Genomic DNA, 18,416 nt, shown 5'->3' on the forward strand with positions numbered 1-18,416 from the left:
TTTCTCCTGTGCTGATCTGCTGTTCTCTTCCACCTGCCTCCTTCTTTCACTCCCTGTTCTCTTCTCCTGTGCTGATCTGCTGCTCACTTCCACTCCACCACCTTCTTTAACTCCCTGTTCTCTTCTCTTCTTCTGTGCTGATCTGCTGTTCTCTTCCACCCGCTTCCTTCCTTAACTCCCTGTTCTCTTCTCCTGTACTGATCTGCTGTTCTTTTCCACCGCCTCCTTCTGTAACTCCCGGGTCTCAACTCCTGTGCCGATCTGCTGTTCTCTTCCACCCGCCTCCTTCTTTAAATCCCTGTTCTCTTCTCCTGTGCTGATCTGCTGCTCTCATCCACCCACCTCCTTCTTTAACTCCCTGTTCTCTTCTCCTGTGCTGATCTGCTGCTCTCTTCCACCCACCTCCTTCTCTAACTCCCTGTTCTCTTCTCCTGTACTGATCTGCTGTTCTTTTCCACCGCCTCCTTCTGTAACTCCCAGTTCTCTTCTCCTGTGCCGATCTGCTGTTCTCTTCCACCCGCCTCCTTATTTAACTACCTGTTCTCTTCTCCTGTGCGGATCTGCTGCTCTCATCCATCCACTTCCTTCTTTAACACCCTGTTCTCTTCTCCTGTGCTGATCTGCAGCTCTCTTTCACCCACCTCCTTCTTTAACTCCATGTTCTCTTCACCTGTGCTGATCTGCTGGTCTCTTCCACCCCGCCTCCTTCTTTAACTCCCTGGTCTCTTCTCCTGTGCTGATCTGCTGCTCTCATCCACCCCACCTCCTTCTTTAACTCCCTGGTCTCTTCTCTTCTCTTGTGCTGAACTGCTGTTCTCTTCCACCCGCCTCCTTCTTTAACTCCATGTCCTCTTCACCTGTGCTGATCTGCTGTTCTCTTCCACCCCGCCTCCTTCTTTAACTCTGTTTTTATCTCATGTGCTGATCTGCTGTTCCCTTCCACCACCTCCTTCTCTAACTCCCTGTTCTCTTCTCCTGTGATGACCTTTCTGCTATCTTCCATCCGCCTCCTTCTCTAACTCCCTGTTCTCTTCTCCTGTGCTGATCTGCTGTTCTCTTTCACCCCGCCTCCTTCTACAACTCCCTGTTCTCTTCTCCTGTGTTAATATGCTGTTCTCTTCCACTCGCTTCCTTCTTTAACCCCCTGTTTTCTTCTCCAGTGCTGATCTTCTGCTCTCTTCCACCCCACATCCTTCTTTAACTCTGTTCTTTTCTCCTGTGCGGATCTGCTGTTCTCTTCCACCTGCCTCCTTCTTTCACTCGCTGTTCTCTTCTCCTGTGCTGATCTGCTGCTCTCTTCCACTCCACCTCCTTCTTTAACTCCCTGTTCTCTTATCTTCTTCTGTGCTGATCTGCTACTCTCTTCCACCGCCTCCTTCTCTAACTCCCTGTTCTGTTTTCCTGTGCTGATCTGCTGCTCTCTTCCACCTGCTCCCTTCTCTAACTCCCTGTTCTCTTCTCCTGTGCTGATCTGCTGCTGTCTTCCACCCGCCTCCTTCTCTAACTCCCTGTTCTCTTCTCCTGTACTGATCTGCTGTTCTTTTCCACCGCCTCCTTCTGTAACTCCCGGTTCTCTTTTCATGTGCCGATCTGCTGTTCTCTTCCACCCCACCTCCTTCTTTAACTCCATGTTCTCTTCTCCTGTGCTGATCTGCTGCTCTCATCCACCCACCTCCTTCTTTAACTCCCTGTTCTCTTCTCCTGTGCTGATCTGCTGCTCTCTTTCACCCACCTCCTTCTTTAACTCCATGTTCTCTTCACCTGTGCTGATCTGCTGCTCTCTTCCACCCACCTCCTTATTTAACTCCCTGGTCTCTTGTCCTGTGCTGATCTACTGCTCTCATCCACCCCACCTCCTTCTTTAACTCCCTGGTCTCTTCTCTTCTCTTGTGCTGAACTGATGTTCTCTTCCACCCGCCTCCTTCTTTAACTCCATGTCCTCCTCACCTGTGCTGATCTGCTGCTCTCTTCCACCGGCCCCCTTCTCTAACTCCCTGTTCTCTTCTCCTGTGCTGATCTGCTGCTGTCTTCCACCCGCCTCCTTCTCTAACTCCCTGTTCTCTTCTCCTTTGCTGTTCTGCTGCTCTCTTCCACCCGCCTCCTTCTTTAACTCCATGTTCTCTTCTGTGCTGTTATGCTGCTCTCTTCCACCCGCCTCCTTCTTTAACCCCCTGTTCTCTATTGCTGTGCTGATCTGCTGCTCTCTTCCACCCGCCTCCTTCTTTAACTCCCTGTTCTGTTCTGCCGTGCTGATCTGCTGCTCTCATCCACCCCACCTCCTTCTTTAACTCCCTGGTCTCTTCTCTTCTCCTGTGCTGAACTGCTGTTCTCATCCACCCCACCTCCTTCTTTAACTCCCTGGTCTCTTCTCTTCTCTTGTGCTGAACTGCTGTTCTCTTCCACCCGCCCCCTTCTTTACCTCCATGTCCTCTTCACCTGTGCTTATCTGCTGCTTTCTTCCACCCCGCCTCCTTCTTTAACTCTGTTTTTATCTCCTGTGTTGATCGGCTGTTCCCTTCCACCACCTCCTTCTCTAACTCCCTGTTCTCTTCTCCCATGCTGATCTGCTGTTGTCTTCCTCCCGCCTCATTCTCTAACTCCCTGTTCTCTTCTCCTGTGATGATCTTTCTGCTATCTTCCATCCACCTCCTTCTCTAACTTACTGTTCTCTTCTCCTGTGCTGATCTGCTGTTCTTTTTCACCCGCCTCCATCTCTAACTCCCTGTTCTCTTCTCCTCTGCTGATCTGCTGTTCTCTTTCACCCCACCTCCTTGTACAACTCCCTGTTCTCTTCTCCTGTGCTAATATGCTGTTCTCTTACACCTGCTTCCTTCCTTAACCCCCTGTTTTCTTCTCCTGTGCTGATCTTCTGCTCTCTTCCACCCCACATCCTTCTTTAACTCTGTTCTTTTCTCCTGTGCTGATCTGCTGTTCTCTTCCACCTGCCTCCTTCTTTCACTCCCTGTTCTCTTCTCCTGTGCTGATCTGCTGCTCTCTTCCATTCCACCTCCTTCTTTAACTCCCTGTTCTCTTCTCTTCTTCTGTGCTGATCTGCTACTCTCTTCCACCCGCCTCCTTCTTTAACTCCCTGTTCTGTTCTGCCGTGCTGATCTGCTGCTCTCTTCCACCTGCCCCCTTCTCTAACTCCCTGTTCTCTTCTCCTGTGCTGATCTGCTGCTCTCTTCAACCCGCCTCCTTCTCTAACTCCCTGTTCTCTTCTCCTGTACTGATCTGCTTTTCTTTTCCACCGTCTCCTTCTGTAACTCCCGGTTCTCTTCTCCTGTGCGGATCTGCTGTTCTCTTCCACCCGCCTCCTTCTTTAACTCCCTGTTCTCTTCTCCTGTGCTGATCTGCTGCTCTCATCCACCCACTTCCTTCTTTAACTCCATGTTCTCTACACCTGTGCTGATCTGCTGCTCTCTTCCACCCACCTCCTTATTTAACTCCCTGGTCTCTTCTCCTGTGCTGATCTACTGCTCTCTTCCACCCCACCTCCTTCTTTAACTCCCTGGTCTCTTCTCTTCTCTTGTGCTGAACTGATGTTCTCTTCCACCCACCTCCTTCTTTAACTCCATGTCCTCCTCACCTGTGCTGATCTGCTGCTCTCTTCCACCCGCCCCCTTCTCTAACTCCCTGTTCTCTTCTCCTGTGCTGATCTGCTGCTGTCTTCCACCCGCCTCCTTCTCTAACTCCCTGTTCTCTTCTCCTGTGCTGATCTGCTGCTCTCTTCCACCCGCCTCCTTCTTTAACGCCATGTTCTCTTCTGTGCTGTTATGCTGCTCTCTTCCACCCGCCTTCTTCTCTAGCTCCCTGTTCTCTTCTCTTCTCCTGTGCTGAAAAGCTGCTCTCTTCCACCCGCCTCCTTCTTTAACCACCTGTTCTCTATTGCTGTGCTGATCTGCTGTTCTTTTTCACCCGCCTCCATATCTAACTCCCTGTTATCTTCTCCTGTGCTGATCTGCTGTTCTCTTTCACCCCACCTCCTTGTACAACTCCCTGTTCTCTTCTCCTGTGCTAATATGCTGTTCTCTTACACCCGCTTCCTTCCTTAACCCCCTGTTTTCTTCTCCTGTGCTGATCTTCTGCTCTCTTCCACCCCACATCCTTCTTTAACTCTGTTCTTTTCTCCTGTGCTGATCTGCTGTTCTCTTCCACCTGCGTCCTTCTTTCACTCCCTGTTCTCTTCTCCTGTGCTGATCTGCTGCTCTCTTCCATTCCACCTCCTTCTTTAACTCCCTGTTCTCTTCTCTTCTCCTGTGCTGATCTGCTACTCTCTTCCACCCGCCTCCTTCTTTAACTCCCTGTTCTGTTCTGCCGTGCTGATCTGCTGCTCTCTTTCACCCACCTCCTTCTTTAACTCCATGTTCTCTTCACCTGTGCTGATCTGCTGCTCTCTTCCACCCACCTCCTTATTTAACTCCCTGGTCTCTTGTCCTGTGCTGATCTACTGCTCTCATCCACCCCACCTCCTTCTTTAACTCCCTGGTCTCTTCTCTTCTCCTGTGCTGATCTGCTGCTCTCTTCCACCCGCCCCCTTCTCTAACTCCCTGTTCTCTTCTCCTGTGCTGATCTGCTGCTGTCTTCCACCCGCCTCCTTCTCTAACTCCCTGTTCTCTTCTCATTTGCTGTTCTGCTGCTCTCTTCCACCCGCCTCCTTCTTTAACTCCATGTTCTCTTCTGTGCTGTTATGCTGCTCTCTTCCACCCGCCTTCTTCTCTAGCTCCCTTTTCTCTTCTCTTCTCCTGTGCTGAAAAGCTGCTCTCTTCCACCCGCCTCCTTCTTTAACCCCCTGTTCTCTATTGCTGTGCTGATCTGCTGCTCTCTTCCACCCGCCTCCTTCTTTAACTCCCTGTTCTGTTCTGCCGTGCTGATCTGCTGCTCTCATCCACCCCACCTCCTTCTTTAACTCCCTGGTCTCTTCTCTTCTCCTGTGCTGAACTGCTGTTCTCATCCACCCCACCTCCTTCTTTAACTCCCTGGTCTCTTCTCTTCTCTTGTGCTGAACTGCTGTTCTCTTCCACCCGCCCCCTTCTTTACCTCCATGTCCTCTTCACCTGTGCTTATCTGCTGCTTTCTTCCACCCCGCCTCCTTCTTTAACTCTGTTTTTATCTCCTGTGTTGATCGGCTGTTCCCTTCCACCACCTCCTTCTCTAATTCCCTGTTCTCTTCTCCCATGCTGATCTGCTGTTCTCTTCCTCCCGCCTCATTCTCTAACTCCCTGTTCTCTTCTCCTGTGATGATCTTTCTGCTATCTTCCATCCACCTCCTTCTCTAACTTACTGTTCTCTTCTCCTGTGCTGATCTGCTGTTCTTTTTCACCCGCCTCCATCTCTAACTCCCTGTTCTCTTCTCCTCTGCTGATCTGCTGTTCTCTTTCACCCCACCTCCTTGTACAACTCCCTGTTCTCTTCTCCTGTGCTAATATGCTGTTCTCTTACACCTGCTTCCTTCCTTAACCCCCTGTTTTCTTCTCCTGTGCTGATCTTCTGCTCTCTTCCACCCCACATCCTTCTTTAACTCTGTTCTTTTCTCCTGTGCTGATCTGCTGTTCTCTTCCACCTGCCTCCTTTCACTCCCTGTTCTCTTCTCCTGTGCTGATCTGCTGCTCTCTTCCATTCCACCTCCTTCTTTAACTCCCTGTTCTCTTCTCTTCTTCTGTGCTGACTTGCTACTCTCTTCCACCCGCCTCCTTCTTTAACTCCCTGTTCTGTTCTGCCGTGCTGATCTGCTGCTCTCTTCCACCTGCCCCCTTCTCTAACTCCCTGTTCTCTTCTCCTGTGCTGATCTGCTGCTCTCTTCAACCCGCCTCCTTCTCTAACTCCCTGTTCTCTTCTCCTGTACTGATCTGCTTTTCTTTTCCACCGTCTCCTTCTGTAACTCCCGGTTCTCTTCTCCTGTGCGGATCTGCTGTTCTCTTCCACCCGCCTCCTTCTTTAACTCCCTGTTCTCTTCTCCTGTGCTGATCTGCTGCTCTCATCCACCCACTTCCTTCTTTAACTCCATGTTCTCTACACCTGTGCTGATCTGCTGCTCTCTTCCACCCACCTCCTTATTTAACTCCCTGGTCTCTTCTCCTGTGCTGATCTACTGCTCTCTTCCACCCCACCTCCTTCTTTAACTCCCTGGTCTCTTCTCTTCTCTTGTGCTGAACTGATGTTCTCTTCCACCCACCTCCTTCTTTAACTCCATGTCCTCCTCACCTGTGCTGATCTGCTGCTCTCTTCCACCCGCCCCCTTCTCTAACTCCCTGTTCTCTTCTCCTGTGCTGATCTGCTGCTGTCTTCCACCCGCCTCCTTCTCTAACTCCCTGTTCTCTTCTCCTGTGCTGATCTGCTGCTCTCTTCCACCCGCCTCCTTCTTTAACGCCATGTTCTCTTCTGTGCTGTTATGCTGCTCTCTTCCACCCGCCTTCTTCTCTAGCTCCCTGTTCTCTTCTCTTCTCCTGTGCTGAAAAGCTGCTCTCTTCCACCCGCCTCCTTCTTTAACCCCCTGTTCTCTATTGCTATGCTGATCTGCTGCTCTCTTCCACCCACCACCTTCTTTAACTCCCTGGTCTCTTCTCCTGTGCTGATATGCTGCTCTCATCCACCCCACCTCCTTCTTTAACTCCCTGGTCTCTTCTCTTCTCCTGTGCTGAACTGCTGTTCTCATCCACCCCACCTCCTTCTTTAACTCCCTGGTCTCTTCTCTTCTCTTGTGCTGAACTGCTGTTCTCTTCCACCCCACCTCCTTCTTTAACTCCCTGGTCTCTTCTCTTCTCTTGTGCTTAACTGATGTTCTCTTCCACCGCCTCCTTCTTTAACTCTATGTCCTCTTCACCTGTGCTGATCTGCTGCTCTCTTCCACCCGCCTCCTCTTTAACTCTGTTTTTTTCTCCTGTGCTGATCTGCTGCTCTCTTCCACCCACCTCCTTCTTTAACTCCATGTTCTCTTCTGTGCTGTTATGCTGCTCTCTTCTACCCGCCTTCTTCTCTAGCTCCCTGTTCTCTTCTCTTCTCCTGTGCTGATATGCTGCTCTCTTCCACCAGCCTCCTTCTTTAACTCCCTGTTCTCTTTTGCTGTGCTGATCTGCTGCTCTCTTCCACCCGCCACCTTCTTTAACTCCCTGGTCTCTTCTCCTGTGCAGATATGCTGCTCTCATCCACCCCACCTCCTTCTTTAACTCCCTAGTCTCTTCTCTTCTCCTGTGCTGAACTGCTGTTCTCTTCCACCCGCCTCCTTCTTTAACTCCGTTCGCTTCTCTTCTCCTGTGCTTATCTGCTGCTCTCTTCCACCGCCTCCTTCTTTAACTCCCTGTTCTCTTCTCCTGTGCTAATATGTTGTTCTCTTCCACCCACTTCCTTCCTTAACTCCCTGTTCTCTTCTGCTGTGCTGATCTGCTGCTCTCTTCCACATACATCCTTCTCTAACGGCACACACATACATACAACCACGCACACACACACACATACAACCACACACACACAACCACACAAACACACACAATCTCACACACAACCACACACACACAATCACACCCAACCACACATACAACCACACACACAACCCCACACACAACCCCACACACACAACCCCACACACAACCACACACACACAAAACCACACACACACAGCCACACACAACCACACACACACAACCACACACACACAGCCACACACACAGCCACACACACAGCCACACACACACAACCACACATACAACATACACACAACCCCACACACAACCACACACACAACACACACAACCACACACACAACCACACACACACAACCATACACACACAACCATACACACACACAACCATACACACACAATCACACACACACTCAACCACAAACACACACCCTATCACACCCAACCACACACACAGAACCACACACATACAACCACACACATACAACCACTCAACCACACACACACCCACACACACAACCACACACACAACCACACACATCTATCTATCACCCCCACTCTATCTATCTATCGCCCTCACTCTATCTACCTATCGCCCTCACTCTATCTACCTATCGCCCTCACTCTATCTACCTATCGCCCTCACTCTATCTACCTATCGCCCTCACTCTATCTATCTATCGCCCTCACTCTATCTATCTATCGCCCTCACTCTATCTATCTATCGCCCTCACTCTATCTATCTATCGCCCTCACTCTATCTATCGCCCTCACTCTATCGCCCTCACTCTATCTATCGCCCTCACTCTATCTATCGCCCTCACTCTATCTATCGCCCTCACTCTATCTATCGCCCTCACTCTATCTATCTATCTATATATCACTCTATCTATCTATCTATCACCCTCACTCTATCTATCTATCACCCTCACTCTATCTATCTATCGCCCTCACTCTATCTATCTATCGCCCTCACTCTATCTATCTATCGTCCTCACTTTACCTATCTATCTATCGCCCTCACACTATCTATTTATCGCCCTCACTCTATTTATCTATCTATCGAACCACCACAGCATCACTCAGGGGCACTACAACATCACTATGCACTACCACAGCATCACTGAACGCCACAGCATCACTCGTCGCCACCACATCATCAATCTGTGCAACCATTCAACAACAACGGGTTCAAATATGTTCTCTCAATGTTTCAAGCTTTATTACAAATGTCACAAAAAGATGTTAATATTTCACTTCTGTTCTTGAATTTTCGTCACAATAAAATACACTGAACATAATCTTCAAGTTATTTACAAAAGTTTAAGCTATTGCCATTATCAATTACAATAACTTTTATTTAAGTATTAATTATTTAAAAAAATTACAAGCCATTGTTATTTGTAATATCAATACATCTAAGTCACGTAAATACAAAACATGTTGCATTACAAATGCTATAGGTGTCACATTTGCAAAAGTTAAAAGTATTGGCATTGTAAATGACAAAGCTATTAATTTCGCTATTTTCCAAACCAACACATAAATAAAAAATGTGTCATTTACAAGACCAATAGTTCAAACTTTCCTAAAGCGAGACCCATTGCATTGCAAATGTTTGTTTCTTTTTATTTAGATTAAAGATCAGGGACACTAAATACAATTGTCAATGCTTCCCGAGCCCAAAGGCGAGACCCATTGGCATTGCCAATGCTTTTTTCATTACAAAGTTGGGAAAATCCAACACATCTACCATGCGACGCCTAAAGCAATGTGCCAATATGCTGTTTAGACACTACGCGTGTGTCTTTAAGTTATTTGAAATGTGTGTCTTTGTTATTTGAAACTTATTTCTTCATAGTTTCGCATTACGGTGAAAACGCGTCACACCTCTATCGTGTTGCGCCTCTGGCAGTGAGGCAATGTACTGTTTTTTACACTATGGTGTTTTTTTATAGTTATTTGAAACCGATCTTTCACGTTTTGTACGATGTTGAAAACTCACAGCACATCTACCATTCTGTGCTTCCTGGCAATGGGTCAATGTGCTAGTTATACAGTACTTGTGTGTTCGTTCCGTCATTTGAAACCAACTATCATAGTAATTTTGTACTACGCTTGAAACGCACAACAGTGCCGCTTCCAGACACAACAAGTCTAGGAACAAATTATGCCCCAATCTTCTTTCCACTCCTAACAGGGCTGGGGCTCAAATGCGCACCAAGCTTACAAGGGAAAGAAATAAGCAAAGGAATACAGGGGTATTTTTTTTCTTTACTTGAAAAAGGATTTGAAGTATATTTTGAACAATATCCAGGCTTTCACGTCAGGATTAACTCCAAAGAATGTTTCCCATATCAACGGAGGAAACAGGCAAAAACCCATCAGATATTATTAGGACTCCCAGAAAGACAAGCGTCTGTTGATCACAACCAGTAAATATCTTGGCTCAACACTTCTAACGTGGCCCTAGATGCCGCTCACGTCTGCAAAAGGTTTCTAAGCAAACGGACGGAGGGGTCAGAAAAAAACATGCCCCCCCACTCCACTTCAAAAGGAAGCCCAAGGAATTATTCTGGTTGAGCAAAGGGAGCCCCAAAACACATTCCTCAAACGCTCGCAAAATACAGGCAGAAAGAAGAGTGAGGCCCCAGCAACAACACAGGTCATTTGTTAGCTATAGTACCATCATGGCGACACTCCCCACCCCCAAGCACCTACCATGCATACAAATGAATACACACAACACAAATTGTTATTGGGAAAAACTTCTGCAGGTTTATTACATACAACGTTATGTAATATGGTGGGTTATCTTACGGGCGATCCAAGGGCAGGCAGCATTCTCGCCACCTGCCCGCCTGATGAGCCAAGCAGCACTGGCGGGAACCCCATTTGTGCTGCCCCTTCTGGTGATCCTCCTCCCGGATCATGTGACACTTATTACTCATGCCCCTTTCAGGGTGGAGCGTAGCAAGGCAAGCCCCCGGTTGTTCAGGCCCACAACCACCCGAAGGAGAAACGAGGCGCCAACACAGTTTCCAGGAACCTCTCATGAGGCTCCTGGGCTCTGGCACCCCTACGTGCCGTGCTGAGGTACTCTTCTGTACCCAATTGCTTCCAGATCGCCCTGTAACTCCGCCTGCAACAAAAAAAGGAACAAGGTTACAACATTCTCACCATGCTTCCTACCCCCGACCATGCCGGGTAAGCGGTAGGGTGGGAGACGGCGTGTCCCGCGAGGCAGCAGACGCACGTGTCCGGTGTGACGACAAAGAGGTCGTCGGCGTGGTGAGGGGGGGATATATACCTCTCACCACGCCTACCGCACCGGACATGACGCGGCCCTGACCGCGCCCAGGAGGGGACTCTGTGAGAGTCCCTGCCCCTGAGGGATGACAGGAGGGGTGTGGGCTGCCCAATGGCACTACAGGTCCGCCCGCTTGAGTGGCCTCCTGCGGTGGCCTCGGGCAGCCGCATAATACCATCATGGCGACACTCCCCACCCCCAAGCACCTACCATGCATGCAAATAAATACACACAACACAAATTGTTATTGGGAAAAACTGCTGCAGGTTTATTACATACAACGTTATGTAATATAGTGGGTTATCTTACGGGCGATCCAAGGGCAGGCAGCATTCTCTCCACCTGCCCCCCTGATGAGCCAAGCAGCACTGGGGCGAACCCCATTTGTGCTGCCCCTTCTGGTGATCATCCTCCCGGATCACGTGACACTTATTACGCACGCCATTTCAGGGCGGAGCGTAACAAGGCAAGCCCCCGGTTGTTCAGGCCCACAACCGCCCGAAGGAGAAACGGGGCGCCAACACGGTTTCCAGGAACCTCTCATGAGGCTCCTTGGCTCTGGCTCTGGCGCCCCTATGTGCCGTGCAGAGGTATTCTTCTGTACCCAATTGCTTCCAGATCGTCCTGCAACTCCGCCACAGCTCTGGCGGCGGCCACCGTCGCTGACAGGGCCCCCCACCATATCAGCTCCTTTCTTCACCTGCAACTTCTCATAAACAGGCCCCCTGCCAAAATTGGGCAGGAGACCCGATCTATGTCCCAGTCACCCCTCACTTTAAACCGCCAGAACTCCAGGCGGAAGACTAACAGGCAAGTGACCTTGTGCCAAGAACTAATCCTGCTAGGGACAGTTCCACTGATTCACATGACTCTGCCCCAAACCACTCTGGGCGGGGCGGATGCAGACCCTATGGCACCACTGGCCCCATGAATTTGCTGATCTCACCTAGCTGCCGTCCCACTAGCACCGTGTGTCCTGCACACCTGTGCCCCACCTCTAAGGAACAGCAGCCCACTTGTTAGCTGACCACTCCCGCACGCCTGCTTACCATCGGCTGGTGGGGCGAGAAGGGTTATACTTCAGCATTTGCACTGTCCTTTTCTTCCTAAACCTGCCGCACCTGAGCAGCCCCAGGGGGAAAACTACTAGCCCCGCTGAATTAAATTGTCGTTGCACACTGGCATGCCAAATGCTCCATTTCATAGTTTTTCATGCTTGACACCTTATTTCCCAATTTCCTGGGACGACAGCACAGGATGACCTGAACCGTCAGCTTGGTGTGCTCCCCTGAACCGCAGTGCTCATGAGAGCCTTAAAAAGCACCCATTTTCCGCCTGGGCGTCCCACACAAGGCTGGCCTCGCACAGCTGTAAAGCCATAGAGACACCTCTTAAACCTAATTACTGTTTTTTGCCACTTGGTCTCTTTTTTGGTTGCAGCTCTGAGATTGTGAAGCGCGCGTGCCCCCGGGGTCCGCTGTCGCTGAATAGACGGTATATGTTACCCACTCGCTGGTACTGTGTATCACTAAACGCCCTACTTGGATTGGAGGAACGCTGGACGGACCCAAGGCCTTAGAACATAGTCCTACACTCAGTTTGCCCCAAACAACCTCATCTTTGGGACACCAGTCGCAGAATCTGCCCCTACAGTCTCGGTTCAAGCCCATGGAAGGATCACCCAGGGTGGCGGCCCAGTGTGATGGAACCCGAGGGAAACCTTATGTGCAACTACCTTAAATTCCACGGATAATGGGAATGCCCCTGGTCTAAAATACCCTGTCGCCGTATGGCTCTAACTCCAAGTGTACCAACGTTTTGCACACCCGCACAGCCAGTTTCATGCTAGCTGCAGTACACTTCCAGTGGATCCGCTAGGAGATACCACAAACTGCATTGGTCATGAGAACCTAGGAAGCATCCAAATCTCACTGGGCGTACCTCCACTGACCATGGCCTCACACCGCTGGAAGGCCAGAGACACCTCTTAAACCTATTTACTAGTTGTTGCTACTCGGTACCTTGTGGTTGAAGCTCTGCCTGTGCAGCGTGAGCACCCCCAGGGCACGATGTTGCTGAGGAGCTGGTGTCTTTTACCCACTTGCTGATACTTATCTATCGCTAAATGTCCTTACATGGAAGGAAGAAAGCTGGATGCTTCCCAAGGACTGTAGACTTAATGCTCCTACATAGTTTGACCCCATAACTGAGGGAAAACCCAAGAAGTGATCAGGCCCTTCATGGTACACCTCCCCCCGCTTCGCCTATCAAAGTATTTGGGACATCGGAGCAGAGGATGCCCCTTCAAGTCTCAGGTTGTGACCTCTAGAAGGATCCCCCAGGGGCAGACAAGTCTGTGGGAACCAGAGAGGAACATTCATTGCAAATACCTGCCCTTTCCTGAACATTTGACTGCCTAATGGACAATATTACCCTGTCGCCATATGGCTCAAACGTAGTGTTTACCAAACTTTTGTACACTGCTGCACACTCGTTAGATGACAACTACACCACCCACCTACTGCTCTGGCTAAAGCCACCAGTAACCTGCCCCTGGAAGCAGAAGAATGGCCCCCCGTGAATATCTGGACCTGTGTCTATCTGGTGCCAGCAGGTGCCCCAATAAATGCCTAGGCTTGGGATTGGTGCTAAGCTTAGTGTGCTGCTGGCTGGCTGGCCCGTACCCATGGCTTAACAATGCTTGTTACTTGTATCAGATACCTGAAGCCACAATTCTGGCCTCGCTGCGTAGCATATTGAAAGTTCTTCTCTTCTGAAATGGTGGGACTGTCACCTTTCGGTGCTGAACAATGCATTAAATGCCTCCCTTCAATAAATAGCAAGCTCACCCTTGGCTTGTGCAGCCGGCACTGCGTCGCAATGCACCGATGTTATACTAACCACCAGACCTACTGCTGGGCTGTGTAAATGCGGACCAAGGTGACCTTAAACAATCGGCTTGATGTGGGTGAACGCTAACATTACCCGGCTTTCGTTGCAATCCCTTTGACTCTCAATCCTGACAAGCTCTACTTGTTCATAATGACCCAGAAGGCACCTCATCCCCATGTATTCTAACCTGCCCCAAACTATGTGAAAACAGCATGTGCAAGCTTGGGACAAACCTCGCACCGCTGCCACCCACAACCCCCCCCAGCAAACAGGGCATGCCGCCATTCCCTGGCCTGACCACGTTTAAGAGTAATAGTGATGCGAGGACCCATCTCTGCGCGCAATCCTTGCACCCTATCCACTGCCTCACTCTATTTAGCAACGCCCCTGCAGGGTGGCAATACTAAGCTCAGCCATGCGTGAATCACTTGCCAATGTGATCAGACCAAGCATTCGCCATTCCCTAATCCATCAGAACTTGTCGATGACAGGTACTTTGTCTCCCTTCCTATGTAAGAGGTCCCCAAAACACATCAATAACTCTTAACGGTCCACCTGTTCAAATAGGAAATCTGATAATTGTCATGCCTAGCCATGGGTTTATTCTTCTGTGCTGCTGCTAAGGGGGGGGGCAACCATGGCTGGGCAACCCAAGGATCCAGGCAGTGAGCAGGAGAATTAGAATGCCTTACTGCGGTAATGTGCAGGACCAAACCATGATCTGCAATGAACCCGCAGTTTGAATGTAGCAACTGCCAACTACAAAACTCAAAGGTACAACATTTCTATATAGGAACCAAATGTAATCATCTGTGTGAATAACAATTGACGGCTGCCTGGTGTGCCCTGACCACCGTACTCATCTTTATAAAATGTTTGATTTGTGCGAATTGAGACCATTCCCAAATCAACCTCTCATTCCACGATGCACCACCAACCACGCCTCTAAGCACAGCAACAAGTGTAAAATGTACTTTCCCAACATTGAGCTGGCGGTTGGCCGCAAAGGGAGACCAAACCCAAGCCATAGATCCCATTTACCGAACCTAAGGAAAGGCTACCGCAGTGTGTGCCCACAGCTAAAGTCACAACTTTTAGAGATGCATATGCTGTTGTCTCAATTAGGGAACAATTAGAGACGGTGCACTATGAGAATGTCTGGAGAAAAGGAGCCCAAAACAGGGGAGGGGCAGGTGAGCCGTATGTTCCATCCCCCATTAATCACTGTTCTGTTTCCAATACGCTGACTTTACAGTCAAAACCCTTTTCGCTCCTTCCGCACACCTACACGATTTAAAAGAGCCATAACCTTGTGAAACAGCCTGGAGGGACACTGAAATTCTACCCCTGTGCCTTACAAGCAGATGAATGTTCTAGCTGTCAATTCTTGCCTACCGGCTATGGCAGCTCCTCTGTGTGCCCTCGCGCAGCGTTAAGACGCACGGACACTATCAGGACCAGACCCACAAGGGCAAAGAGCCCAAAACACACAAATTGTTCCCCAGATATTTACTGCTCATTATTATGTTACTATGCACCCGCAATGACATCAGAAGGTGTCCGCTATGCTTGTAACCTATGCGTGGGTGCAAGGCAGTAAGTGGGGGCAGAGAACAGACAGCAGCAATAAAATTGGTAGTTTGAAAGTGCAAGCAGCCTCATATTGTGGTGAAGGGTCCTATCCACGGGATAGTGACTGCCTGTTTGGATTAACACACGACCAGTCTGCTTCTTTTGCTAATGGATGGATCTCGGATATCTGTAGATACCGATCCTCATGGCCCCAGATTACCACCTACGGGTCAAGCTTGCACTATATAAAACTTTATTAATAAATATAAAACTTTAAGTAAAAAGTGAAAAGAGCACGCCCCTGGCAGAAACATGGCCTTGCTTCTCGGTATGCATGCCCCCACCCTCACTGCCTTTTTAATCCTTTACCACCACGTATTAAAAAAGGGGGGTGGGCGGCAAGATCCATCACGCGGCATCCGCCCCTCCCCCCCCCACCGTGAAAGGGGGTGTGGGCACTCATCCAACCGCTCCGTACCAAAGAACTTGTGGGGGCACAGGATCGAACTCTTAGACACCGATCCGTCATGGAACACTGCTTGTGCAGGGGCCTGGACATAGTTATTTTAACAGACCCCATTTTGCGGAAAACAGAGGCTTACTGGGGGGAGGATAGGTTGGCACTGGCGGAAGGAAAGCCAGGAGTGCAGCAGCTAAACACAGTGCTAGGGCCAAGTGCTGCTATCCAAGCCCCCCACCAATGAACACCTGACCACAACTGAGGCAGGCAATCCCATACCCCCATGCCTCCTTCTCGCAATGTTGCGCCCACGTCATAGGCTGTGAGCCTTTTGTGAAACTGCTTGCTGCGGCAGCGTCCGCTAAAGGAGCAATAGAGGACATCGAATTGGAAACTCGTACACGGGTCTGCTCGTGAAAATTATCCCTCAAAGAATACAGGCGCTTTACCACCCGCAGGGTTTAATGCACGCCATCTAATAAGTGAATACGCGAGCAGTATTTCACTAAGCAAGGCTAAATTGGCCACGGCATCACTCAGTAAGCACCCTGCCTGGCTTGAGCCGTAAATATCCAGTACATTTCCATAGCAGTCACCCTCATCGTTCTTTGTCACTGCATCACCCCATAAAACCGCTAGCATGTGTTTTAATAACATCAAAGGGACCCCTGCTTTGGATTATCCCTTTTGGGTCTTGAGGCAGATTGGATGCACCCTTTGGTTAGCCCAGAGAAAGGGGGGGGGGGGGTGCCGTCCGGATACTGGCTGAACACATCTGCACCGCACAAAGGTTACACGACCTCCTCATCATTCTGCCGGACGATGGGGTAAACCTCATTTCCTTCTGTGAATACCTGGATAAACAATAGGTGCGTTAGTACATGATCCTCCCGTTGTTGTCCCGATCATTCATAGGCTATACAGCCACCCGGTATGCGAACCAGATAAAACAAAGTTTACAATTAACAGGGCAAAATGAACGTCAAGGAAAAAACCCTTTTGGTAATGCCTACAGCACCTGGTATTCCCAGGTGGTCTCCCATCCAAGTACTAACCAGGCCCAACCCTGCTTGCTTCCGAGAACGGACAAGATCGGGCTCATTAAGGGTGGTATGGCCATCGCACGGGCCCCCTCACTATCCGTCTGAACAGTGTTGGTGAAAGAAGGAATCAATCGCAAAAAAGCGGGGACGCTTTTCGAATGTCCTAGAATATCTTACAGGAAACTCTGTAATAATATACCATTGTGTTCTGGCATCCCTTTACTAAGTAACAGGTTCCCCCACTAGCAGTCGCACAAGGCATTCAACAAAGCCAGGTGATTCAAAACTCATCAGGCCGTGGGCCCAGAAGTGCAGCTCTCTTGTCCCCCGCAACTGGGACAAACACACTCCGGCGGCCGCAGCTCCCGGCCCACAACTGCTGCCACTCAAAATCGGGGCCCTGGCAGTCTTGTCCCCCCGACTGGTGAAAGGCCTAATGAACTGTACCCCCTGCCGTTGGTAAGAGCACAGGTAGCCACCCCCGTGCCCCTCCCCTGGATCCGCAGGGAAGTCATGCCAGACCGAGCCCTCGGAAGGCCACGCAGATCTGGAATGAGTGCAACCTGCCCGCGGAGCCCTCCGATCCACTGGCGGACGCACACGAGGTCAAATGCCATTTGAAATAACATTTCGGCTTTCGGAGAACCAAAGAACATGCGCAAAGTGGTCACGAGCCCGGCGGACAATGTAGTGTTGCCCGAACCAGGCCCGACCATGTCACGGGGGTCTCAGGGGATGTTCCATAGCCCCACCCCCTGTGCGTGGGTAGAGTGGACCAGCCCTACGTCCACACGGAGGGCACGCAAGGAATTAAATAAATAGCCCAGAGCACTGGGTGGGACCAGAGACAGAGCTGGCCACCAAGTATAAGCAACGTGTAGTCTGTGCCTTCTTCCTAGGCCTAAACATAGACACTACATTGGCGACGAGGTGGTCTCGCCACCCCATCGCGTGCTGTGGCACCATCGCACTCTTGCCCAAGGAGCGGACGGCTGTAGCTCCTGTGGCCTCCCCCCCTCTGGTGCCAGATCCTACCTCGTGTGCGGCCTCAGCTGCCCCACGCCATTCCTTGACTCGCCGCCACCTCCTTTGGCGCTCCGGACACACTGGTGTGCCCCCACAGCCGCGGCCCCGCCTCTCCTACCTGGCGGTGGTGCCGCGATCTCCCAAGGTGAGCGCGCAAGTGACCCGGCGCTCCGGATGCTCCTCCCGCCTGGCGCTCACCCCCAGCCGAGCTGCTGCCTTCTCCACAGCCGGCTGCTTCCTCCTCTGCAGGAGCACACGACGCCACGCAGCCAGCTACGCTGCATGCGCTGGGCGCGCCATCCCTCATACATTTCGCGTGCAACGCTACGGCCAATGCTCACGCATCTCGCGTGAGACGCTGTTTTGTCCGTTCTGGGCCTCTGCTCGCTCCTCCTGCTTGCAAGAGGGTTCCTGGCTCCCTGCCCGCCCAGATAACCTGCGGACAGCGCCTGCAAGACTGGTGTGGCCCTCCTGGTGAGCTGAAGTTATGGCCCCTGCTGCCTGCTCCCGTCCTTGACAGCCATGGCCACCGTGCCCCCCCTGGAACCGTTCACAGTCACCGGCACACCGCCGTGGCAAGCTGCGCGGTGGAAGAAATGGGTGGAACGTCTAGAGAACTATTTCGTGGCGGCAGAAGTCGCGGATGATCGGCAGCATGCCATGCTGCTGCACCTCGGAGGAGAGGCGATCCACGACAT

At 50.7% G+C, this 18,416-nt stretch overlaps 1 protein-coding gene and 1 pseudogene across 2 annotated transcripts in view; both read right to left on the reverse strand.

Annotated features, from left to right (window-relative positions):
• The window catches only part of KLHL32 (kelch like family member 32), a 945,199-nt gene that overhangs the window by 823,387 nt on the left and 103,396 nt on the right, over nt 1-18,416 (reverse strand). The gene's annotated exons all lie outside the window — the stretch shown is intronic.
• LOC144765260 (5S ribosomal RNA) lies at nt 16,656-16,773 on the reverse strand (annotated as a pseudogene).

This window comes from Lissotriton helveticus, chromosome 6 (genome assembly GCF_964261635.1).
Source record: "Lissotriton helveticus chromosome 6, aLisHel1.1, whole genome shotgun sequence".
In the NCBI taxonomy this organism is placed as follows: domain Eukaryota; kingdom Metazoa; phylum Chordata; class Amphibia; order Caudata; family Salamandridae; genus Lissotriton; species Lissotriton helveticus.